Source organism: Oncorhynchus gorbuscha, unplaced genomic scaffold (genome assembly GCF_021184085.1).
Source record: "Oncorhynchus gorbuscha isolate QuinsamMale2020 ecotype Even-year unplaced genomic scaffold, OgorEven_v1.0 Un_scaffold_1607, whole genome shotgun sequence".
NCBI lineage: Eukaryota > Metazoa > Chordata > Actinopteri > Salmoniformes > Salmonidae > Oncorhynchus > Oncorhynchus gorbuscha.
This window is the reverse complement of record NW_025746338.1, coordinates 60070-87758: the sequence shown is the minus strand read 5'-3', so window position 1 is coordinate 87758 and position 27689 is coordinate 60070. Positions and strand designations below refer to the sequence as shown.

Below are 27689 nucleotides of genomic sequence, written 5' to 3'. Positions count from 1 at the left end.
TCAGGTGTTCTGCCACTGTGTCCTCTCTGTTTAGGGCCAAGTAGCATTCTAGTTTGCTCTGTTTTTTGGTAATTATTTCCAATGTGTCAAGTTTTTGTTTTCTTGTGATTTAGTTTGGTGTAATTGTGTTGCTGTTCTGGGGGTCTGTTTGTGTTAGTGAACAGAGCCCCAGGACCAGCTTGCTTAGGGGACTCTTCTCCAGGCTCATCTCTGTAGGTGATGGCTTTGTAATGGAGGGTTTGAGAATCACTTCCTTTTAGGTGGTTGTAGAATTGAATGGCTCTTTTCTGGATTTTGATCATTAGTGGGTATCGGCCTAATTCTGCTCTGCATGCTTTATTGGTGTTCTACGTTTTACACTGAGGATGTTTTTACAGAATTCTGCATGCAGTCTCAATTTGGTGTTTGTCCCATTTTGTGAATTCTTGGTTGGTGAGCGGACCCCAGACCTCACAACCATAAAGGGTAATGGGTTCTATAACTGATTCAAGTATTTTTAGCCAGATCCTAATTGGTATGTTGGATTTTATGTTCCTTTTGATGGCATAGAATGCCCTTCTTGCCTTGTCTCTCAGATCGTTCACGGCTTTGTGGAAGTTACCCGTGGTGCTGATGTTTATGCAGAGGTATGTATCGTTTTTGTGTGCTCTAGGGCAACGGTGTCTAGATGGAATTTGTGGTTCTGGCAACTGGACCTTTTGGGAAACACCCTTATTTTTGTCTTTCTGAGATTTACTGTCAGGGTCCAGGTCTGGCATAATCTGTACAGAATGTCTAGGTGCTGCTGTAGGCCCTCCTTGGTTGGGGACAGAAGCACCAGATCATCAGCAAACAGTAGACATTTAACTTCAGATTCTAGTAGGGTGAGGCAGACTGTTCTAGTGCCCTCGCCAATTAATTGATATATATGTTGAAGAGGGTGGGGCTTAAGCTGCATCCCTGTCTCACCACACGGCCCTGTGGAAAGAAGTGTGTTTTTTTGCCTATTTTAACCGCACACTTGCTGTTTGTGTACATGGATTTTATAATGTCGTATGTTTTTCCCCCAACACCTCTTTCCATTAGATTTGTGTAGCAGACCCTCACGTCAAAATAGTTTTTGACAGCATGAGAAGACTTTGCCTTTGTTTTGGTTGTTTTCTTTGTCAATTATGGTGTGCAGGGTGAATACGTGGTCTGTCGTATGGTCATTTGGTAAATCTCTCTCTCTCCCCATACCTGCCCTCTAAATACACCTCTGCTGTCTTCAACCAGGATCTCAGCGATTACTTTCTCATTGCCTGCGTGCGTACTGGGTCCATGGTCAAATGACCACCCCTCATCACTCTCAAACGCTCCCTAAAACAATTCAGCGAGCAGGCCTTTCTAATCGACTTGGCCCGGGTATCATGGAAGGATATTGACCTCATCCTGTCAGTAGAGGATGCCTGGTTGCTCTTCAAGAGTGCTTTCCTCTCCATCTTAAATTAGCATGCCCGTTCAAAAAAATGGACTAAGAACAGATATAGCCCCTCCTGTGGCGTTCTGCATTAGCATCGAATAGCCCCCGCGATATGCAACTTTTCAGGGAAGTCAGGAACCAATATACTCAGTCAGTTAGGAAAGAAAAGGCTAGCTATTTCAAACAGAAATTTGCTTCCTGTAGCACTAATTCCAAAAAGTTTTGGGACACTATAAAGACCATGGAGAATAAGAGCAACTCCTCCCAGCTGTCCACTGCACTGAGGATAGGAAACACTGTCACCACCGATAAATCTATGATAATCGATCATTTCAATAAGCATTTTTCCATGGCTGGCCATGCTTTCCACCTGGCTACCCCTACCCTGGCCAACATCTCAGCACCCCGTGCAGCAACTTGCCCAACCCCGCCACCTCCACCCGCTTCTCCTTCACCCAAATCCAGACTGCTGATGTTCTGAAAGAACTGCAAAATTGCTGGCCTGTTCAACCTCTCTTTTTTATTGTCTGAGATCCCTAAAGATTGGAACGCTGCCACGGTCATCCCCTCTTTAAAGAGGGAGACATTCTAGACCCAAACTGTTGTAGATCTATATCCATCCTGCTCTGCCCTTCTAAAATCTTCGAAAGCCAAGTTAATAAACCGATCACTGACCATTTTGAATCCCACCGTACCTTCGCCACTATGCAATCTGGTTTCAGAGCTGGTCATGGGTGCACCTCAGCCACGCTCAAGGTCCTAAACAATATCATAAAGTCCAACGATAAAAGATAGTACTGTCTTCATCAACCTGGCCAAGGCTTTCGACTCTGTCAATCACAGCATTCTTATCGACAGACTCAATAGCCTTGGCTTCTCAAATGACTCCCTCGCCTGGTTCACCAACTACTTCTCAGATAGAGTTCAGTGTGTCAAATCGGAGGGCCTGACCTCTGGCAGTCTCTATGGCGGTGCCACAGGGTTCAATTCTTGGGCCGACTCTTTTCTCTGTATTCATCAATGATGTCGCTCTTGCTGCTGGTGATTCTTTGATCCACCTCTACGCAGACGACACCATTCTGTATACTTCTGGCCCTTCTTTGGACACTGTGCTAACAAACCTCCAAATGAGTTTCAACGCCATACAACACTCCTTCCGTGGCCTCCAACTGCTTTTAAATGCAAGTAAAACGAAGTGCATGCTCTTCAACCGATTGCTGCCCGCACCCTCCCGCCTGACTAGCATATGGATGGTTCTGACCTAGAATATGTGGACAACTAAAAATATCTAGGTGTCTAGTTAGACTGTAAACTCTCCTTCCAGACTCACATTAAGCATCTCCAATCCAAAATGAACTCTAGAATCTGCTTCCTATTTCGCAACAAAGCATCCTTCACTCATGCTGCCAAACATACCCTCGTAAAACTGACTATCCTACCGATCCTTGACTTTGGCCATGTCATTTACAAAATATTCCCCAACATACTCAGCAAACTGGAAGTAGTCTATCACAGTGCCATCCGTTTTATCACCAAAGCCCCATATACTACCCACCACTGCGACCTGATGCTCTCATAGGTTGGCCCTCAATACATATCCGTCGCCAAACCCACTGGCTCCAGGTCATCTATAAGTCTTTGCTAGGTAAAGCCCCGCCTTATCTCAGTTCACTGATCACCATAGCAACACCCACCCATAGCAAGTGCTCCAGCAGGTATATTGCACTGGTCATCCACAAAGCCAACGCTTCCTTTGGCCGCCTTTCCTTCCAGTTCTCTGCTGCCAATGACTGTAACGAATTACAAAAATCTCTGAAGCTGGAGACTTATATTTCCCTCTCTAACTTTAAGCATCAGCTGTCTGAGCAGCTTACCGATCACTGTACCTGTACACAGCCCATCTGTAAATAGCACACCCGACTACCTCATCCCCATATTGTTACTTACCCTCTTGCTCTTTTGAACCCTAGTATCTCTACTTGCACATCATCATCTGCACATCTACAGTTGAAGTCTGAAGTTTACATACACATAGGCTCGAGTCATTAAAACTCATTTTTCAACCACTCCACAAGTTTCTTGTTAACAAACTATAGTTTTGGCAAGTCACTTAGGACATCTACTTTGTACATGACACAAGTACTTTTTCCAACAATTGTTTACAGACAGATTATTTCACTTAGAATTCACTGTATCACAATTCCAGTGGGTCAGAAGTTTACATACACTAAGTTGACTGCCTTTTAAACAGCTTGGAAAATTCCAGAAAATTATGTCATGGCTTTAGAAGCTTCTGAGTCAATTGGAGGTGGACTTGTGGATGTATTTCAAGGCCAACCTTCAAACTCAGTGCCTCTTTGCTTGACATCATGGGACACTGGGAAATCAAAAGAAATCAGTTAAGACCTCAGAAAACAAATTGTAGACGTCCACAAGTCTGGTTCATCCTTGGGAGCAATATCCAAACACCTGAAGGTACCACATTCATCTGTACAAACAATAGTACGCAAGTATAAACACCATGGGACCATGCAGCCGTCATACCGCTCAGGAAGGAGACGCGTTCTGTCTTCTAGGGATGAGTGCTTCTACACCTGCATTGCTTGCTGTTTGGGGTTTTAGGCTGGGTTTCTGTACAGCACTTTGAGATATCAGCTGATGTACGAAGGGCTATATAAATACATTTGATTTGATTTGATTTGATTTTGAATGTACTTTGGTGCGAAAAGTGCAAATCAATTCCAGAACAACAGCAAAGGACCTTGTGAAGATGCTGGAGGAAACGGGTACAAAAGTATCTATATCCACAGTAAAATGGGTCCTATATCAACATAACCTGAAAGGCTGTTCATCAAGGAAGAAGCCACTGCTCCAAAGCCGCCATAAATAAGCCAGACTACGGTCTGCAACTGCACATGGGGACAAAGATCGTACTTTTTGGAGAAATGTCCCCTGGTCTGATGAAACAAAAATAGAACTGTTTGGCCATAATGACCATCGTTATGTTTGGAGGAAAAAGGGGGACGCTTGCAAGCCGAAGAACACCATCCCAACCGTAAAGCACGGGGTGGCAGCATCATGTTGTGGGGGTGCTTTGCTGCAGGAGGGACTGGTGCACTTCACAAAATAGATGGTTTCATGAGGAATGAAAATTATGTGGATATATTGAAGCAACATCTCAAGACATCAGTCAGGAATTTAAAGCTTGGTCTCAAATGGGTCTTCCAAATGGACAATGACCCCAAGCATACTTCCAAATTTTTGGCAAAATGGCTTAAAGACAACAAAGTCAAGGTATTGGAGTGGCCATCACAAAGCCCTGACCTCAATTCGAAAATTTGTGGGCAGAATTGAAAAAGCGTGTGTGAGCAAGGAGGCCTACAAACCTGACTCAGTTACACCAGCTCTGTCAGGAGGAATGGGCCAAAATTCACCCAACTTATTGTGGGAAGCTTGTGGAAGGCTACCCGAAACGTTTGACCCAAGTTAAACAATTTAAAGGCAATGCTACCAAATACTAATTGAGTGTATGTAAACTTCTGACCCACTGGGAATGTGATGAAAGAAATAAAAGATTAAATAAATCCTTCTCTCTACTATTATTCTGACATTTCACATTCTTCAAATAAAGTGGTGATCCTAACTGACCTAAGACAGGGAATTTGTGAAATGTCAGGAATTGTGAAAAACTGAGTTTAAATGTATTTGGATAAGGTGTATGTAAACTTCCGACTTCAACTGCATCACTCCAGTATTAATGCTAAATTGTAATTATTTTCGCCTCTAGGGCCTATTTATTGGCTACTTCTCTAATCTTCTACATTTGCACACACTGTACATATATTGTTCTATTTTTATTTTATTTTGTGTTATTGATTGTTTTTTGTTGTTTTTGTCGCATTGCTTTGCTTTATCTTGGCCATGTCGCAGTTGTTAATGGCCTACCTGGCCTACCTGGTTAAATAAAGGTGAAGTATAAATCTTTTAAATAAAATAATTCCAGGATCTTTATTGTTCAACAGGTGAGCCCGTCTCTCTACCAGATGAGAAAGGTCCTGTGCTGTGTGTATTGATGCTCCGCACTGCTCACTCTCAGCACCCTTACAAAACAAACTGCAGTTAGAGTGTAGTAGCGTAGCCTAGTGGTTAGAGCGTTGGACTAGTAACCGGAAGGTTGCGAGTTCAAACCCCCGAGCTGACAAGGTACAAATCTGTCGTTCTGCCCCTGAACAGGCAGTTAACCCGAGGCCGTCATTGAAAATAAGAATATGTTCTTAACTGACTTGCCTGGTTAAATAAAGGTAAAATAAATAAATAAAATAGTACACAGCAGTTATTCTGCAATTACTGCGTCAAAATACCACAGTCGACTACAGATTCTGCACTTTTATAAACTGCAATGTTTTATGTCGGGGTTAAATGATAAAATAACACAATGATTTCCATTAACGTATTCATCTGATGCATGTTTACATGCACCTTATTTCACAGCGCTCATCTGCCGCCACCCGGTGGATATTCGACGCAGTTAATCGTGTCGTGCTGAACTGGGAAAACGTTCATGTGTCACTTCCGGTTCGTCCTCATCGAAAGAAATGGCGGACATGGACGAACTGTTCGGGAGTGATGGGGACAGTGACAACGAACAAAGAGGTGAAGTTAGCCATCAAAATGCTGTTCCGAAAAGTTAGCTAAACACGTCTAAAGTTACGCTAGATGAATAGCTTTATGCAGTTACAGCTAGTAAGTTAGCTAATGTGATCTAGCTAAGGCCGGTTGGCTGATGCTAGCGAAGCTAACGGTAAGTGGCTAACAAGTAGCTAACGTTAGTAAAGAGGACCTTTGAGAATATCCATCAACAACCTATCTAGAACCAAAATAGCCAGTACATACTTGGTCCAGCACATTAACGTTAGCTAGCTAACCATTCAAGTTCCCCATGGGGCGTGCGTCGCTAACGTTAGTATTTGTGTTTATTTCACATGCATGTACATTTCCCCTCTGCTGAAAGCTAACGTGTGTGTGTGTGTGTGTGTGTGTGTGTGTGTGTGTGTGTGTGTGTGTGTGTGTGTGTGTGTGTGTGTGTGTGTGTGTGTGTGTGTGTGTGCAGTGGTCTCAGCAGTGGCGTCTGGCTCTGGTTCAGGTTCTGAATCTGAGCCGGAGATGCCCCGGTCCCGTTCCCATAGTAACGCCTCGGGCAGCGACAGCGGGAGAGATGATGATGATGGACAAGATGGGGGAAAGCCCAACACCAAGGTGAGGTCCAGTTGTTTCAGTACATACACACACACACACAGGAAACACTCTTAACCACAATAATGACATGGTATAACTCTATGAACCAGGAGCTGTTTGGGGATGACAGTGAAGAGGAACGCCAAAGCCGACACAGCGACAACCAATCAAACCTGTCGGAACGCTCAGGAAACCAGTCGGATGCCAGCATGCACTCGGAGCCCGAGGACAATGACCAGTCAGACGCGGAGCAGCACAGTGGGTCAGAGAGAGGGCACCGGGAGGAAGGGAGGAAGATGGAGATCGAAGGTCAGAGGCAGGCAGTCCAGTATCGGGGTGGGGAGCCCCAGGTCTGGGAGGGGCAGTGCTCGCTCTGAGAAGAGGTGAGGAGGAATGATTATGGAATGGTTTTATATAGGCTAGTGCTTTTTCATCTGTTATTGAAAGCACTTTGAGTGAAAACAAATTTCATTGGAATGTACATAATGTGTAATAACTTGTTTTCCTGCCAGTATCCATAGCGACCCCGGCACCCCCACTCGGCTCCCGGCACCCCCACTCCCGGCTCCCCCACTCGGCACCCCCCACTCGGCTCCCGGCACCCCCACTCGGCTCCCGGCACCCCCACTCGGCTCCCGGCACCCCCACTCTGCTCCCGGCACCCCCACTCGGCTCCCGGCACCCCCACTCGGCTCCCGGCACCCCCACTCGGCTCCCGGCACCCCCACTCTGCTCCCGGCACCCCCACTCTGCGCCCGGCACCCCACTCCGCGCCTGGCACCCCCTGTCAGACCCCGGCACCCCCATGTCAGACCCCGGAACCCCCTGTCAGACCCTGGCACCCCCACTCAGGGCCCGGCACCCCCACTCAGGGCCCGGAACCCCCACTCAGATGGGGAGGGGTCAGGCAAGGAGAACCAATCAGATGATGAAAAGTGGGGAGGAGGGGCTAAGAGTGACCAATCAGAGGATGAGGAAGAGGAGGAGAAGAAGCAGCACCAATCGGACGAAGAGCGAGAGAATTCTGATGAGGACGGGGCGGGGCACAGGAGCAGGAAGAAGTCAGGTATTGAAGAAAGTGTGTGTGTGTGTGTGTGTGGTCTGAAGGACCTTCCTCTAGCCACTCACTAGATCAGCCTTGGAGTTTGAAAAGAAAACTGTAGCAACCTTCAGCAACATTGGCTTTTCTCTTGTATTAATGTACTCTATCAAGCTTTATCAATATGATACTGTTGTATCACATCCTATATGCCATTGGTTGCTGCTGTGCCCTTGAACAAGGCACTTAACCCCACACAGCAGCTGTTCCCTGTGAACCCAGTCTGGCAGCTCCCCTTACCACTAAAAAACCTCTACACAGCGCATTGGGAAAGTATTTAGACCCCTTGGCTTTTTCCACATTTTGTTACATTACAGCCTTATTCAAAATGGATTAAATAATTTTCTGTCATCAATCTACACACAATAACCCATAATGACAAAAAAAACTGAAATATTATATTTACATAAGTATTCAGACCCTTTACACAGTACTTTGTGGCAGCACCTTTGGCAGCGATTACAGCCATGAGTCTTCTTGGGTACGACGCTACAAGCTTGTCACACCTGTATTTGAGGAGTTTCTCCCATTATTCTCTGCAGATCCTCCCAAGCTCTATCGTGTTGGTTGCGGAGCATCGCTGCACAGCTTTTTCAGGTCTCTCCAGAGATGTTGGATTGGGTTCATGTCCGGGCTTTGGCTGGGCCCCTCAAGGACATTCAGAAACTTGTCCCAAAGTCACTCCTCCGTTGTCTTGGCTGTGTGCTTAGGGATGTTGTCCTGTTAGAAGGTGAACCTTCGCCCAGGCTGAGGTCCTGAGCACTTTGGAGCACGTACTTTGCTCCATTCATCTTTTCCTCGATCCTAGTCAGTCTCCCAGTCCCTGCCGCTGAAAAACATCCCCACAGCATGATGCTGCCACCCTAATGCTTCACCGTAGGGATGGTGCCAGGTTTCATCCAGACGTGACACTTGGCATTCAGGCCAAAGAGTTCAATCTTGGTTTCATCAAACCAGAAAATATTTTTCTCATGGTCTAAAAGTCCTTTAGGTGCCTTTTGGCAAACTCCAAGTGGGCTCTCATGTGCCTTTTACCTAGGAGTGGCTTCTGTCTGGCCACTACCATAAAGGCTTGATTGGTGAAGTGCTGTAGAGTTGGTTGTCCTGGAAGGTTCTCCAATCTCCACCGAGGAACTCTGGAGCTCTGCCAGAGTGACCATTGGATTCTTGGTCACCTCTCTGACCAACGCCCTTCTCCCCGACTGCTCAGTTTGTCCGGGCGGCCAGCTCTAGGAAGATTCTTGGTGGTTCCAAACTTCTTCCATTTAAGAATGATTGGGGACCTTCACTGTGTTCTTGGGGACCTTAAATGCTGCAGAATGATGGAGATGGCCACTGTGTTCTTGGAATGGACCACTTCAATGCTGCAGAATGATGGAGGCCACTGTGTTCTTGGGGACCTTAAATGCTGCAGAATGATGGAGGCCACTGTGTTCTTGGGGACCTTAAATGCTTCAGAATGATGGAGGCCACTGTTTCTTGGGGACCTTAAATGCTTCAGACATTTTTTGGTACCCCCCCAGATCTGTACCTCGATACAATCCTGTCAAAATAATTTAATCAATTTTAGAGTAAGACTGTAACGTAACAAAATGTGGAAAAAGTCAAGGGGTCTGAATACTTTCAGAATGCCCTGTATGTTGATGTGTCTCCTTTCAGAGGGCTTGGGTTAAAAGGAAGTAACATTTCGATTGGACCTTGTGTGTAATTGACCAGTAAAATGATCTTTAATCTTTGTTTGAGCAATGACTGGAAGTCTACAGGAGAATTATAATAATTAAATGATGTGTGTGTGTGTGCTTCAGAGTCTGCGAAGGGCAGTGACAGCGAGGATGACTTCGTCGGACGGAAGAACAAGAAGATGGCGTCTGCCTCGGACTCTGACAGCGATGTTGGAGCCAAGAAGAAGATGGCGGCGTCTGGCTCAGATTCTGACAGCGACGTTGGAGCCAAGAAGAAGATGGCGGCGTCTGGCTCAGACTCTGACAGCGACGTTGGAGCCAAGAAGAAGATGGCGGCGTCTGGCTCAGACTCTGACAGCGACGTTGGAGCCAAGAAGAAGATGGCGGCGTCTGGCTCAGACTCTGACAGCGACGTTGGAGCCAAGAAGAAGGGTAAAGGTAAACCTAGATCTGAAGGCTGGTTGCAAAAATAACTTTCCCAGAAATCCTGGTTGGAGGATTCCGGATTTCCTGCTTATCCCCGCCTGAATCCAGGAGTCTTCCAACCGGGAATTCTGGAAAACTTGGGCATTTAGAAACATGCAACCCTAATCTGAAGAGTCCTATAGGAGGTCTCCTCAACACATACTAGAGGAGAAGATCCCTCCTGGTGTAGGCTTGGCCGGTATATATCATATATACCAGGGATCATCAACTAGATTCAGCCAGAGAATCCCCTAGTGGGTCAGGAGAATCCCCTAGTGGGTCAGGAGAATCCCCTAGTGGGTCAGGAGAATCCCCTAGTGGGTCAGGAGAATCCCCTAGTGGGTCAGGAGAATCCCCTAGTGGGTCAGGAGAAACCCCTAGTGGGTCAGGAGAAACCCCTAGTGGGTCAGGAGAAACCCCTAGTGGGTCAGGAGAATCCCCTAGTGGGTCAGGAGAATCCCCTCATGGGTCAGGAGAACGCTATTGTCTGTTCTGCAAATAGTTTGTCAGAGACTCTAAAATGTTTGCAATGCGCTCGTTAGCATTTAGCTAGCATTCACTATGGGATTTCACATGTACTTATTAGCATTGGTAGCCTCCATATTGCAGAGGCTCAGTGGGGTTTGAAAACAGCGCCCCTTGTGTTCAGTGCCGGTATTACTGAATATCCCAGGACCCGGTCGGTATGAAGGTATAACAGTCTGGATACCACCCAAGCCGACTCCGATGCACTTTGAGGAGGCGGAGGGGTCAGGGTATAATCCCTCCATGTTCCACTCCTACCTGTTACGGGTCAAAGGTTAGGGTTCAGGACTCCTCTTTCTCCATCTCTTCCTCAGGTAAGAAGCCAGCAGCAGACGACCTGTTTGGAGAGGCAGACGACATCTCATCAGACAGTGATGCTGAGAAACCTCCCACTCCAGGACAACCCCTGGTGAGACACACTTAACCACCCTACTCCAGGACAACCCCTGGTGAGACACACTTTACTCCCCCCTCCCCCACTCCAGAACAACCCCTGGTGAGACACACTTTACCCCCCCCCACTCCAGAACAACCCCTGGTGAGACACACTTTACCCCCCCACTCCAGAACAACCCCTGGTTAGACACACTTTACCCCCCCCCCACTCCAGAACAACCCCTGGTGAGACACACTTTACCCCCCCACTCCAGAACAACCCCTTGTTAGACACACTTTACCCCCCCACTCCAGAACAACCCCTGGTGAGACACACTTTACCCCCCACTCCAGAACAACCCCTTGTTAGACACACTTTACCCCCCCCACTCCAGAACAACCCCTTGTTAGACACACTTTACCCCCTGTGTCCAGAACAACCCCTTGTTAGACACACTTTACCCCCCCCCCCACTCCAGAACAACCCCTGGTGAGACACACTTTACCCCCCCACTCCAGAACAACCCCTTGTTAGACACACTTTACCCCCCCCCCTCCAGAACAACCCCTTGTTAGACACACTTGTGTGTCCCCACTCCAGAACAACCCCTGGTGAGACACACTTTACCTCTGCATGTTACAAGAACTAATAATGAAGAGTTTGTGTGTGTGTCTCTCTCTGTGTGTGTGTGTGTCTCTCTCTGTGTGTGTGTGTGTCTCTCTCTGTGTGTGTGTGTGTCTCTCTCTGTGTGTGTGTGTGTGTGTGTGTCTCTCTGTGTGTGTGTGTGTGTCTCTCTCTGTGTGTGTCTCTCTGTGTGTGTGTGTGTGTGTCTCTCTGTGTGTGTGTGTGTCTCTCTCTGTGTGTGTGTGTGTCTCTCTCTGTGTGTGTGTGTGTGTCTCTCTCTGTGTGTGTCTCTCTCTCTGTGTGTGTGTGTGTGTGTCTCTCTCTGTGTGTGTGTGTCTCTCTGTGTTTCTCTCCCCCAGGACCAAGAGGATGGTATGGAAGGGGAGCAGGCTGAGGAGGAGCCCGTCCCAGAGACTCGTATCGAGGTGGAGATTCCTAAAGTCAGCACTGATCTAGGATCAGACCTCTACTTCGTCAAACTACCCAACTTCCTCTCCGTTGAGCCCAGGTTAGACTCACCCCAGATGGTCCCAGTTCACTTACTGACCCTCCCCCTGACCCTAGACCCTGACCCCTAACTCTGACCCTCCTCCTGACCCTAGACCCTGACACCCCCCGGACCCTAGACCCTGACCCCTAACTCTGACCTTCCCCTGAGCATTCCATGTTTTCGGGTGTGAAGGGTCTGGATAGGTAGAAGCAGTGTCTTCTCTCTGAACTCTGTGTCTGATGTGATGTGTGTGTTCCTCTCTGTTCAGACCCTTTGACTCCCAGTACTATGAAGATGAGTTTGAGGATGAGGAGATGTTGGATGAAGAGGGACGGACCAGGCTCAAACTGAAGGTGTGTGTGTGCTCAGTTCTTGCCCTGTGTGTGTGTGATGTGATGTGACAGTATTGTGTGTGTTGTGATGTGACAGTGTTGTGTATTGATGTGACAGTGTTGTGTATTGATGTGACAGTGTTGTGTATTGATGTGACAGTGTTGTGTATTGATGTGACAGTGTTGTGTATTGATGTGACAGTGTTGTGTGTTGATGTGACAGTGTTGTGTGTTGATGTGACAGTGTTGTGTATTGATGTGACAGTGTTGTGAGTTGATGTGACAGTGTTTTGATGTGACAGTGTTTTGATGTGACAGTGTTGTGTTTTGATGTGACAGTGTTGTGAGTTGATGGGACAGTGTTGTGTATTGATGTGACAGTGTTGTGTGTTGATGTGACAGTGTTGTGTATTGATGTGACAGTGTTGTGTATTGATGTGACAGTGTTGTGTATTGATGTGACAGTGTTGTGTATTGATGTGACAGTGTTGTGTATTGATGTGACAGTGTTGTGTATTGATGTGACAGTGTTGTGTGTTGATGTGACAGTGTTGTGTGTTGATGTGACAGTGTTGTGTATTGATGTGACAGTGTTGTGTTTTGATGTGACAGTGTTGTGTTTTGATTTGACAGTGTTGTGTATTGATGTGACAGTGTTGTGTTTTGATGTGACAGTGTTGTGTATTGATGTGACAGTGTTGTGTATTGATGTGACAGTGTTGTGTATTGATGTGACAGTGTTGTGTATTGATGTGACAGTGTTGTGTATTGATGTGACAGTGTTGTGTATTGATGTGACAGTGTTGTGTGTTGATGTGACAGTGTTGTGTATTGATGTGACAGTGTTTTGATGTGACAGTGTTTTGATGTGACAGTGTTGTGTTTTGATGTGACAGTGTTGTGTATTGATGTGACAGTGTTGTGTATTGATGTGACAGTGTTGTGTATTGATGTGACAGTGTTGTGTTGTGTATTGATGTGACAGTGTTGTGTTGTGTATTGATGTGACAGTGTTGTGTATTGATGTGACAGTGTTGTGTATTGATGTGACAGTGTTTTGATGTGACAGTGTTGTGTTTTGATGTGACAGTGTTGTGTTTTGATGTGACAGTGTTTTGATGTGACAGTGTTGTGTATTGATGTGACAGTGTTGTGTATTGATGTGACAGTGTTGTGTATTGATGTGACAGTGTTGTGTATTGATGTGACAGTGTTGTGTATTGATGTGACAGTGTTGTGTTTTGATGTGACAGTGTTGTGTTTTGATGTGACAGTGTTGTGTTTTGTGTGTGTTTTGATGTGACAGTGTTGTGTTTTGATGTGACAGTGTTTTGATGTGACAGTGTTGTGTATTGATGTGACAGTGTTGTGTTTTGATGTGACAGTGTTGTGTTTTGATGTGACAGTGTTGTGTTTTGATGTGACAGTGTTTTGATGTGACAGTGTTTTGATGTGACAGTGTTGTGTATTGATGTGACAGTGTTGTGTATTGATGTGACAGTGTTGTGTATTGATGTGACAGTGTTGTGTATTGATGTGACAGTGTTGTGTATTGATGTGACAGTGTTGTGTTTTGATGTGACAGTGTTGTGTTTTGATGTGACAGTGTTGTGTTTTGATGTGACAGTGTTTTGATGTGACAGTGTTGTGTATTGATGTGACAGTGTTGTGTATTGATGTGACAGTGTTGTGTATTGATGTGACAGTGTTGTGTATTGATGTGACAGTGTATTGATGTGACAGTGTTGTGTATTGATGTGACAGTGTTGTGTATTGATGTGACAGTGTTGTGTATTGATGTGACAGTGTTGTGTGTTGATGTGACAGTGTTGTGTATTGATGTGACAGTGTTTTGATGTGACAGTGTTTTGATGTGACAGTGTTGTGTTTTGATGTGACAGTGTTTTGATGTGACAGTGTTGTGTATTGATGTGACAGTGTTGTGTGTTGATGTGACAGTGTTGTGAGTTGATGTGACAGTGTTGTGTATTGATGTGACAGTGTTGTGTATTGATGTGACAGTGTTGTGTATTGATGTGACAGTGTTGTGTATTGATGTGACAGTGTTGTGTATTGATGTGACAGTGTTGTGTATTGATGTGACAGTGTTGTGTGTTGATGTGACAGTGTTGTGTGTTGATGTGACAGTGTTGTGTATTGATGTGACAGTGTTGTGTGTTGATGTGACAGTGTTGTGTATTGATGTGACAGTGTTGTGTATTGATGTGACAGTGTTGTGTGTTGATGTGACAGTGTTGTGTATTGATGTGACAGTGTTGTGTGTGTGATGGGACAGTGATGTGTGTGATGGGACAGTGATGTGTTCTGAGTGATGTAACAGTGTTGTGTATTGATGTGACAGTGTTGTGTTTTGATGTGACAGTGTTGTGATGTAACAGTGTTGTGAGTTGATGTGACAGTGTATTAATGGGACAGTGTTGTGTGTGTGATGGGACAGTGTTTTGATGTGACAGTGTTGTGTGTGTGATGGGACAGTGTTGTGTGTGTGATGGGACAGTGTTGTGTGTGTGATGGGACAGTGTTGTGTGTGTGATGGGACAGTGTTGTGTGTGTGATGGGACAGTGATGTGTGTGATGGGACAGTGATGTGTTCTGAGTGATGTAACAGTGTTGTGATGTAACAGTGTTGTGATGTAACAGTGTTGTGATGTAACAGTGTTGTGAGTGATGTAACAGTGTTCTGAGTGATGTAACAGTGTTCTGAGTGATGTAACAGTGTTCTGAGTGATGTAACAGTGTTCTGAGTGATGTAACAGTGTTCTGAGTGATGTAACAGTGTTCTGAGTGATGTAACAGTGTTCTGAGTGATGTAACAGTGTTCTGTGTTCAGGTTGAGAATACTATCCGGTGGAGAGCCAAGAAAGACGAGGAGGGGAACGAGAGCAGAGAGAGTAACGCCCGCATCGTCAAGTGGTCTGACGGCAGGTCAGCACACACACACACACACACACACACACACACACACACACACACACACACACACACACACACAGAGAGAGTAACGCTGGGACAGCTGATGAAGAGGAGTAACGCTGGGACAGCTGATGAAGAGGAGTAACGCTGGGACAGCTGACGAAGAGGGGTAACGCTGGACTCCTGACGAATAGGGGTAACGCTGGACTCCTGACGAAGAGGAGTAACGCTGGACTCCTGACGAAGAGGAGTAACGCTGCACTCCTGAGGAAGAGGAGTAACGCTGGACTCCTGACGAAGAGGAGTAACGCTGGACTCCTGACGAAGAGGAGTAACGCTGGACTCCTGACGAAGAGGAGTAACGCTGGACTCCTGACGAAGAGGAGTAACGCTGGACTCCTGATGATTGTGTTTGAAATAATTAATACATTGATTTACAATGGGGAAATGTGTGTTTACATGTGTATGTATCTGTGGATGTGTTCTGTCTCCACAGCATGTCTCTCCACCTGGGTAACGAGGTGTTTTGATGTGTTCTGTCTCCACAGTATGTCTCTCCACCTGGGTAACGAGGTGTTTTGATGTGTTCTGTCTCCACAGTATGTCTCTCCACCTGGGTAACGAGGTGTTTTGATGTGTTCTGTCTCCACAGTATGTCTCTCCACCTGGGTAACGAGGTGTTTTGATGTGTTCTGTCTCCACAGTATGTCTCTCCACCTGGGTAACGAGGTGTTTGATGTGTATAAAGCTCCTCTCCAAGGAGACCACAACCACCTGTTCATCAGACAAGGAACTGGACTACAGGGACAGGCTGTGTTCAAGACCAAACTCACCTTCAGGTAACACTGTCTATACACACACACACACACACACACTGTATGTAGGCACACACCTTGCTCTTTGTCTGAACCCCAACCCAAATCTCTGACAGACATCATGCACCGAATACAGGAACACGTTCCGTCCAGATGGAATAGTGAACAACAACACAGTATCTAAGCTGAGCTCCGTCCAGATGGAATAGTGAACAACAACACAGTATCTAAGCTGAGCTCCCTCCAGATGGAATAGTGAACAACACAGTATCTAAGCTGAGCTCCGTCCAGATGGAATAGTGAACAACAACACAGTATCTAAGCTGAGCTCCGTCCAGATGGAATAGTGAGCAACAACACAGTATCTAAGCTGAGCTCCGTCCAGATGGAATAGTGAACAACAACACAGTATCTAAGCTGAGCTCCGTCCAGATGGAATAGTGAGCAACAACACAGTATCTAATCTGAGAAGGGGACTTGTTTTGGTACAGTACTACAATAGAACGGGACTTGTTTTGGTACAGTATTACAATAGAAGGGGACTTGTTTTGGTACAGTATTAGAATAGAAGGGGACTTGTTTTGGTACAGTATTACAATAGAATGGGACTTGTTTTGGTACAGTATTACAATAGAATGGGACTTGTTTTGGTATAGTATTAGAATGGGACTTGTTTTGGGACAGTATTAGAATGGGACTTGTTTTGGGACAGTATTAGAATGGGACTTGTTTTGGGACAGTATTAGAAGGGGACTTGTTTTGGTACAGTATTACAATAGAACGGGACTTGTTTTGGTACAGTATTACAATAGAATGGGACTTGTTTTGGTACAGTATTACAATAGAATGGGACTTGTTTTGGTACAGTATTACAATAGAATGGGACTTGTTTTGGTACAGTATTAGAATGGGACTTGTTTTGGTACAGTATTACAATAGAACGGGACTTGTTTTGGTACAGTATTACAATAGAAGGGGACTTGTTTTGGTACAGTATTACAATAGAAGGGGACTTGTTTTGGTACAGTATTACAATAGAACGGGACTTGTTTTGGTATAGTATTACAATAGAATGGGACTTGTTTTGGTACAGTACTACAATAGAATGGGACTTGTTTTGGTACAGTATTACAATGTAATGGGACTTGTTTTGGTACAGTACTACAATAGAATGGGACTTGTTTTGGTACAGTATTACAATAGAAGGGGACTTGTTTTGGTACAGTATTACAATAGAAGGGGACTTGTTTTGGTACAGTATTACAATAGAATGGGACTTGTTTTGGTACAGTATTACAATAGAACGGGACTTGTTTTGGTACAGTATTAGAATGGGACTTGTTTTGGTACAGTATTACAATGTAATGGGACTTGTTTTGGTACAGTACTACAATAGAATGGGACTTGTTTTGGTACAGTATTAGAATAGAAGGGGACTTGTTTTGGTACAGTATTACAATAGAAGGGGGCTTGTTTTGGTACAGCATTACAATAGAACGGGACTTGATTTGGTACAGTATTAGAATGGGACTTGTTTTGGTACAGTATTAGAACGGGACTTGTTTAGGTACAGTATTACAATAGAACGGGACTTGTTTTGGTACAGTACTACAATAGAAGGGGACTTGTTTTGGTACAGTACTACAATAGAACGGGACTTGTTTTGGTACAGTATTACAATATAATGGGACTTGTTTTGGTACAGTATTACAATATAATGGGACTTGTTTTGGTACAGTATTACAATAGAACGGGACTTGTTTTGGTACAGTATTACAATATAATGGGACTTGTTTTGGTACAGTATTACAATATAATGGGACTTGTTTTGGTACAGTATTAGAAGGGGACTTGTTTTGGTACAGTATTACAATAGAATGGGACTTGATTTGGTACAGTATTACAATAGAATGGGACTTGATTTGGTTCAGTATTACAATATAATGGGACTTGATTTGGTTCAGTATTAGAACAAGACTTGTTTTGGTACAGTATTACAATATAATGGGACTTGTTTTGGTACAGTATTACAATATAATGGGACTTGTTTTGGTACAGTATTACAATAGAATGGGACTTGATTTGGTTCAGTATTAGAACAAGACTTGTTTTGGTACAGTATTACAATATAATGGGACTTGTTTTGGTACAGTATTACAATAGAATGGGACTTGTTTTGGTACAGTATTACAATAGAATGGGACTTGTTTTGGTACAGTATTACAATAGAATGGGACTTGTTTTGGTACAGTATTAGAATAGAATGGGACTTGTTTTGGTACAGTATTACAATAGAACAGGACTTGTTTTGGTACAGTATTACAATATAATGGGACTTGTTTTGGTACAGTATTACAATATAATGGGACTTGTTTTGGTACAGTATTACAATAGAATGGGACTTGTTTTGGTACAGTATTACAATAGAATGGGACTTGTTTTGGTACAGTATTACAATAGAATGGGACTTGTTTTGGTACAGTATTACAATAGAATGGGACTTGTTTTGGTACAGTATTAGAATAGAATGGGACTTGTTTTGGTACAGTATTACAATAGAACAGGACTTGTTTTGGTACAGTATTACAATAGAATGGGACTTGTTTTGGTACAGTATTACAATAGAATGGGACTTGTTTTGGTACAGTATTACAATAGAATGGGACTTGTTTTGGTACAGTATTACAATAGAACAGGACTTGTTTTGGTACAGTATTAGAAGGGGACTTGTTTTGGTACAGTATTAGAAGGGGACTTGTTTTGGTACAGTATTAGAATGGGACTTGTTTTGGTACAGTATTAGAATAGAATAGGACTTGTTTTGGTACAGTATTAGAATGGGACTTGTTTTGGTACAGTATTACAATAGAAGGGGACTTGTTTTGGTACAGTATTAGAAGGGGACTTGTTTTGGTACAGTATTAGAAGGGGACTTGTTTTGGTACAGTATTAGAATGGGACTTGTTTTGGTACAGTATTACAATAGAACAGGACTTGTTTTGGTACAGTATTAGAATGGGACTTGTTTTGGTACAGTATTACAATAGAGCAGGACTTGTTTTGGTACAGTATTAGAATGGGACTTGTTTTGGTACAGTATTACAATAGAATGGGACTTGTTTTGGTACAGTATTACAATAGAACAGGACTTGTTTTGGTACAGTATTACAATAGAAGGGGACTTGTTTTGGTACAGTATTAGAATAGAAGGGGACTTGTTTTGGTACAGTATTACAATAGAATGGGACTTGTTTTGGTACAGTATTAGAATAGAAGGGGACTTGCTTTGGTACAGTATTAGAATGGGACTTGTTTTGGTACAGTATTACAATAGAATGGGACTTGTTTTGGTACAGTATTACAATAGAACAGGACTTGTTTTGGTACAGTATTAGAATGGGACTTGTTTTGGTACAGTATTACAATAGAATGGGACTTGTTTTCGTACAGTATTAGAATAGAAGGGGACTTGCTTTGGTACAGTATTAGAATGGGACTTGTTTTGGTACAGTATTACAATAGAATGGGACTTGTTTTGGTACAGTATTACAATAGAACAGGACTTGTTTTGGTACAGTATTAGAATGGGACTTGTTTTGGTACAGTATTACAATAGAATGGGACTTGTTTTGGTACAGTATTAGAATGGGACTTGTTTTGGTACAGTATTACAATAGAATGGGACTTGTTTTGGTACAGTATTAGAATGGGACTTGTTTTGGTACAGTATTACAATAGAACGGGACTTGTTTTGGTACAGTATTAGAATGGGACTTGTTTTGGTACAGTATTACAATGTAATGGGACTTGTTTTGGTACAGTACTACAATAGAATGGGACTTGTTTTGGTACAGTATTAGAATAGAAGGGGACTTGTTTTGGTACAGTATTACAATAGAAGGGGGCTTGTTTTGGTACAGCATTACAATAGAACGGGACTTGATTTGGTACAGTATTAGAATGGGACTTGTTTTGGTACAGTATTAGAACGGGACTTGTTTAGGTACAGTATTACAATAGAACGGGACTTGTTTTGGTACAGTACTACAATAGAAGGGGACTTGTTTTGGTACAGTACTACAATAGAAGGGGACTTGTTTTGGTACAGTATTACAATATAATGGGACTTGTTTTGGTACAGTATTACAATATAATGGGACTTGTTTTGGTACAGTATTACAATAGAACGGGACTTGTTTTGGTACAGTATTACAATATAATGGGACTTGTTTTGGTACAGTATTACAATATAATGGGACTTGTTTTGGTACAGTATTAGAAGGGGACTTGTTTTGGTACAGTATTACAATAGAATGGGACTTGATTTGGTACAGTATTACAATAGAATGGGACTTGATTTGGTTCAGTATTACAATATAATGGGACTTGATTTGGTTCAGTATTAGAACAAGACTTGTTTTGGTACAGTATTACAATATAATGGGACTTGTTTTGGTACAGTATTACAATATAATGGGACTTGTTTTGGTACAGTATTACAATAGAATGGGACTTGATTTGGTTCAGTATTAGAACAAGACTTGTTTTGGTACAGTATTACAATATAATGGGACTTGTTTTGGTACAGTATTACAATAGAATGGGACTTGTTTTGGTACAGTATTACAATAGAATGGGACTTGTTTTGGTACAGTATTACAATAGAATGGGACTTGTTTTGGTACAGTATTAGAATAGAATGGGACTTGTTTTGGTACAGTATTACAATAGAACAGGACTTGTTTTGGTACAGTATTACAATATAATGGGACTTGTTTTGGTACAGTATTACAATATAATGGGACTTGTTTTGGTACAGTATTACAATAGAATGGGACTTGTTTTGGTACAGTATTACAATAGAATGGGACTTGTTTTGGTACAGTATTACAATAGAATGGGACTTGTTTTGGTACAGTATTACAATAGAATGGGACTTGTTTTGGTACAGTATTAGAATAGAATGGGACTTGTTTTGGTACAGTATTACAATAGAACAGGACTTGTTTTGGTACAGTATTACAATAGAATGGGACTTGTTTTGGTACAGTATTACAATAGAATGGGACTTGTTTTGGTACAGTATTACAATAGAATGGGACTTGTTTTGGTACAGTATTACAATAGAACAGGACTTGTTTTGGTACAGTATTAGAAGGGGACTTGTTTTGGTACAGTATTAGAAGGGGACTTGTTTTGGTACAGTATTAGAATGGGACTTGTTTTGGTACAGTATTAGAATAGAATAGGACTTGTTTTGGTACAGTATTAGAATGGGACTTGTTTTGGTACAGTATTACAATAGAAGGGGACTTGTTTTGGTACAGTATTAGAAGGGGACTTGTTTTGGTACAGTATTAGAATGGGACTTGTTTTGGTACAGTATTACAATAGAACAGGACTTGTTTTGGTACAGTATTAGAATGGGACTTGTTTTGGTACAGTATTACAATAGAACAGGACTTGTTTTGGTACAGTATTAGAATGGGACTTGTTTTGGTACAGTATTACAATAGAATGGGACTTGTTTTGGTACAGTATTACAATAGAACAGGACTTGTTTTGGTACAGTATTACAATAGAAGGGGACTTGTTTTGGTACAGTATTAGAATAGAAGGGGACTTGTTTTGGTACAGTATTACAATAGAATGGGACTTGTTTTGGTACAGTATTAGAATAGAAGGGGACTTGCTTTGGTACAGTATTAGAATGGGACTTGTTTTGGTACAGTATTACAATAGAATGGGACTTGTTTTGGTACAGTATTACAATAGAACAGGACTTGTTTTGGTACAGTATTAGAATGGGACTTGTTTTGGTACAGTATTACAATAGAATGGGACTTGTTTTGGTACAGTATTAGAATAGAAGGGGACTTGCTTTGGTACAGTATTAGAATGGGACTTGTTTTGGTACAGTATTTCAATAGAATGGGACTTGTTTTGGTACAGTATTACAATAGAACAGGACTTGTTTTGGTACAGTATTAGAATGGGACTTGTTTTGGTACAGTATTACAATAGAATGGGACTTGTTTTGGTACAGTATTAGAATGGGACTTGTTTTGGTACAGTATTACAATAGAATGGGACTTGTTTTGGTACAGTATTAGAATGGGACTTGTTTTGGTACAGTATTACAATAGAAGGGGACTTGTTTTGGTACAGTTATGAGACGCTGTTCCTCTTTCAGTGTAAAGGAACAAACATGAATGTCTGATTTGAGATATAAAGCTGTTATTGCGTGTTTTCTCTCCAGACCCCACTCCACAGACAGCGCCACCCACAGGAAGATGACCCTGTCTCTGGCTGACCGCTGCTCGAAGACCCAGAAGATCAGAATACTGCCCATGGCTGGACGAGACCCCGAGTCTCAACGCAACGAGATGATCAAGGTGACACACGCTGGACTGTGTCATTTCATATAGGATGTCATGAAATAAGGTTATGAGATGTGTGGTGTAATGTTAGCAGAACTACACGCAAAAAAAAATATTAACGCAAAAACGATTTTAAAAGATTTGACTGAGTTACAGTTCATATAAGTAAATCAGTCAATTGAAATAAATGCATTAGGCCTTAATCTATGGATGTGACATGACTGGGAATACAGATATGCATCTGTTGGTCACAGATACCTTTAAAAAAAAGATAGGGTTGTGGATCAGAAAACCAGTCAGTATCTGGTGTGACCATCTGCCTCATGCAGCGCGACACATCTCCTTCACATAGAGTTGATCAGGCTGTTGGTTGTGGCCTGTGGAATGTTGTCCCACTCCTCTTCAATGGCTGTGTGAAGTTGCTGGATATTGGCTGGGAACTGGAACACGCTGTCGTATATGTTGATCCAGAGCATCCCAAACATGCTCAATGGGTGACGTGTCTGAGTATGTAGGCCATGGAAGAACTGGGAAATGTTCAGCTTCCAGGAACTGTGTACAGATCCTTGCGACATGGAGCTGTGCGTTATCATGCTGAAACATGAGGTGATGGCGGCGGATGAACGCCACGACAATGAACCTCAGGATCTCGTCACGGTGTCTCTGCATTCAGATTTCCATTGATTGAAAATGCAATTGTGTTCGTTGTTCATAGTTTATGCCTGCCCCCATACCATCCTGGTGTGTGTCCTCTGTTCACAACGTTGACATCAGCAAACCGCTGGCCCACACAACACCACACACGCTGTCTGCCATCTGCCTGGTACAGCTGAAACTCCTGTGTGCCATCTGCCTGGTACAGCTGAACCTCCTGTGTGCCATCTGCCTGGTACAGCTGAAACTCCTGTGTGCCATCTGCCTGGTACAGCTGAAACTCCTGTGTGCCATCTGCCTGGTACAGCTGAAACTCCTGTGTGCCATCTGCCTGGTACAGCTGAAACTCCTGTGTGCCATCTGCCTGGTACAGCTGAAACTCCTGTGTGCCATCTGCCTGGTACAGCTGAAACTCCTGTGTGCCATCTGCCTGGTACAGCTGAAACTCCTGTGTGCCATCTGCCTGGTACAGTTGAAACTCCTGTGTATCAAGGGGAGCATTTGTTCCACTGAAGTCGGTTACAACTGAACTGCAGTCAAGTCAAGACCCCCGGTGAGGATGACGAACACTCAGATGAGCTTCCCGAGACGGTTTCTGACCGTTTGTACAGAACTGTTGTACAAACCCACAGTTTCAACAGTTTGTCTGCGTGGCAGGTTTCAGACGATCCCGCAGGTGAAGAAGTCTGATGAGAAGGTCCTGGGCTGGTGCGGTTGTAAGGCCGGTTGGACGTACTGCCAAATTCTCTAAGACGATGTTACAGAGGTGCTTGATGGTAGAGAAATTAACATCAAATTCTCAGGACATTCCTGCAGTCAGAATGCCAATTTCCCTTAAAACTTGAGACATCTGTGTCGTTGTATTATGTGGCAAAACTGCACATTTTAGATTGGCCTTTTATTGTCCCCCAGCACAAGGTGCACCTGTGTAATTATCATGCTGTTTAATCAGCTTCCTGATATTCCACACCTGTCAGGTGGATGGATTATCTTGGCAAAAGAGAAATTCTCACTAACAGGGATGTAAACACGTTTGTGGACAACATTTGAGAGATATAAGCTTTTTGTGAATCTGAACATTTCTTTAATCATTTATATCATCAGCTCATGTAAAAATGTGGGACTAACACTTTACATGTTAAGGTTTATATTTTTGTTCAGTTTAATAACGACAGTCTGGAGACGAGACAGACTTTCTGTTGCTTCTAGAAGCACTGACTGGGCTTCTGTTGCTGATTACAGTCTACTATATTTTCTCAGAACATTTCAAATAGACAGGACGACGCCTTATCTCATTTGAGGGGTTAAAATGTTGACCCGTCTCCCCCCTACAGAAAGAGGAGGAGCGTCTGCGTGCGTCTATCCGTCGTGAGGGACAACAGCGGCGGATGAGAGAGAAGCAGCACCAACGAGGGCTGAGCGCCGGTTACCTGGAGCCCGATCGCTATGACGACGATGAGGAGGGGGACGAGTCTGTCAGCCTGGCCGCCATCAAGAGCAAATACAAGGGAGGAGGAGGAGGAGGGGGGCTGAGGGGTGAGGACACACACCATATCTAAACAGACACATCCAGATCAAATACAAGGGGGAGGGGGAGGAGGGGGTGAGGGGTGAGGACACACACCATATCTAAACAGACACATCCAGATCAAATACAAGGGAGGAGGAGGAGGAGGAGGGGTGAGGACACACACCATATCTAAACAGACACATCCAGATCAAATACAAGGGAGGAGGAGGAGGAGGGGGAGGAGGAGGACACACACACCATATCTAAACAGACACATCCAGATCGAGGAGGAGGAGGAGGAGGAGGAGGGGGCTGAGGGGTGAGGACACACACACCATATCTAAACAGACACATCCAGATCAAATACAAGGGAGGAGGAGGAGGAGGAGGGGGGCTGAGGGGTGAGGACACACACACCATATCTAAACAGACACATCCAGATCAAATACAAGGGAGGAGGAGGAGGAGGAGGGCTGAGGGGTGAGGACACACACACCATATCTAAACAGACACATCCAGATCAAATACAAGGGAGGGGGAGGAGGAGGAGGAGGAGGGGTGAGGACACACACCATATCTAAACAGACACATCCAGATCAAATACAAGGGAGGAGGAGGGCTGAGGAGACAGCGAAAGTGTTTGTATTTGCTCATTTTAATGTGTTCTCTCCCCTCCTATCTTCTGTCCCCCTCCTCTCCTCTCTTCCATCTCTTTTCTCTTCCGTCCCCCTCCTCTCCTCCGTCCCCCTCCTCTCCTCCGTCCCCCTCCTCTCCTCCGTCCCTCTCCTCTCTCCATATAGAGGAGCGTGCTCGGATCTACTCGTCTGACAGTGATGAGGGTTCTGATGATGATAAAGCCCAGAGACTGCTCAAGGCCAAGAAACTAGACTCTGACGAGGTGAGACACACACACAGGTGTTAGTACAGTGAGAGAATGGAGAGATGAGAGGGTGCAGTACTACGATCTACCAGCAGGAGACATTGTGAATCACTACATATAGGAATCTAGTTCAGCTAACAAAGCACGTTGAGGCTGATCTGAAGTGAGTCAAATCACATTTTTCCTGTCTTTCTCCCCCCTCTTTCTCTCTCCCCCTTTCTTTTCTCCCCCTCTTTCCTTCTTTCTCTCTCCCCCTTTTCTCCCCCTCTTTCTCTCTCCCCCTTTCTTTTCTCTCCCCTTTTCTCCCCCTCTTTCTCTCTCCCCCTCTTTCCCTCTTTCTCTCTCCCCTCTTTCTTTCTCCCCTCTTTCTTTTCTCCCCTCTTTCTTTTCTCCCCCTCTTTCTCTCTCCCCTTTTTCTCCCCCTCTTTCTTTTCTCCCCCTCTTTCTTCTCCCCTTTTTCTCCCCCTCTTTCTTTTCTCCCCCTCTTTCTTTTCTCCCCCTCTTTCTTCTCCCTTTTTCTCCCCTCTTTCTTTTTCTCCCCCTCTTTCTTCTCCCCTTTTTTCTCCACCTTTCTTTTCTCCCCTCTTTCTTCTCCCCTTTTTTCTCCCCCTCTTTCATTTCTCCCCTCTTTCTTCTCCCCTTTTCTCCCCCTCTTTCTTTTCTCCCCCTCTTTCTTTTCTCCCCCTCTTTCTTTTCTCCCCCTCTTTCTTTTCTCCCCCTCTTTCTTTCTCCCTCCCTCTTTGTTTTCTCCCCCTCTTTGTTTTATCCCTCCTCTTCTCCCCCTTTTCTCCCTCCTTCTCCCTCTTTTCTCCCTCCTTCTCCCCCTTTTCTCCCTCCTTCTCCCTCTTTTTCTCCCTCCTTCTCCCCCTTTTCTCCCTCCTTCTCCCCCTTTTCTCCCCCTCTTTCTTCTCCCCTTTTCTCCCCCCTCTTTCTTCTCCCCTTTTCTCCCCTTCTTTCTTCTCCCCTTTTTCTCCCCCTCTTTCTTCTCCCCTTTTTCTCCCCCTTCTTTCTTCTCCCCTTTTTCTCCCCCTCTTTCTTCTCCCCTTTTTCTCCCCCCTCTTTCTTCTCCCCTTTTTCTCCCCCCTCTTTCTCTCTCCACCTCTTTCTTTTCTCCCCCTCTCTCTGTAGGAAGGGGAGAGTTCAGGGAAGAGGAAGGCTGAGGAGGATGAGGAGGAGGAGGTGGAACCCAAGAAGGCAAAGAAATACGTCATCAGCGACGAAGAGGAGGAGGAGGAAGATGATGAATGATGTCATGTTGTTGATCACACCACTGTATTATCAGTGTGTTGTTATATCCAGTGCGTTGCGATGTAGACCTAAACGTTTCATTTGTAGTTTGTATATTTTTTAATGATCACTGTGTGTGTGAGAGAGAGAGAGCTCTGTACAGCTGTAGGAATAAAGACCAGATGAACTAAGTGTTTATCTCAATGACCAAACCTCAGTCTCTTTGTTATGATTATTTTTAAAGTTCTGTTTTTGTATTGAGATGTCCATTTTCTACTGGAGGTTAAAGATGGAGAGTTGAGGGGGGGGGGGGACTGTCTGGGGGGATGGACTGTTAGACCTCTTCACTAACAGTACTGTTCAATCCATCTGGCACAGCAGAGAGAGAAGTAATGGAGGGGTGGAGGATGAGGAGAGGTAGGAGAGGAGAAAGGAGGATGAGGATGGGTAAGAGAGGAGGATGGGTAAGAAAGGAGAGAGGGGGGGTTAGGGTTAGTGACCCGTCTTTGTGAACATCTCATACTCCTCACGTCCTTTCGTCTCCTCAAAACCAATTGGATCAGAAATGGGTTTTGAGAGAGAGCGAGAGAGAGAGGAGGACAATGGGAGGCTGGTTAGTGATTGTTGCACCAGACACTCTGATACAGCCTCATATACACAGGGCCCATTCAACCCTACACTCTGACACACAGCCTCATATACACAGGGCCCATTCAACCCTACACTCTGACAGCCTCATATACACAGGGCCCATTCAACCCTACACTCTGACACACAGCCTCATATACACAGGGCCCATTCAACCCTACACTCTGACACACAGCCTCATATACACAGGGCCCATTCAACCCTACACTCTGACACACAGCCTCATATACACAGGGCCCATTCAACCCATATACACTCTGACACACAGCCTCATATACACAGGGCCCATTCAACCCTACACTCTGACACACAGCCTCATATACACAGGGCCCATTCAACCCTACACTCTGACACAGCCTCATATACACAGGG

General features: G+C 44.2%; 1 pseudogene; it reads left to right on the top strand.

Annotated features, from left to right (window-relative positions):
* Positions 1-6004: 6004 nt before the first annotated feature.
* Positions 6005-26827, top strand: LOC124023357 (annotated as a pseudogene).
* The last annotated feature ends 862 nt before the right edge of the window (positions 26828-27689 follow it).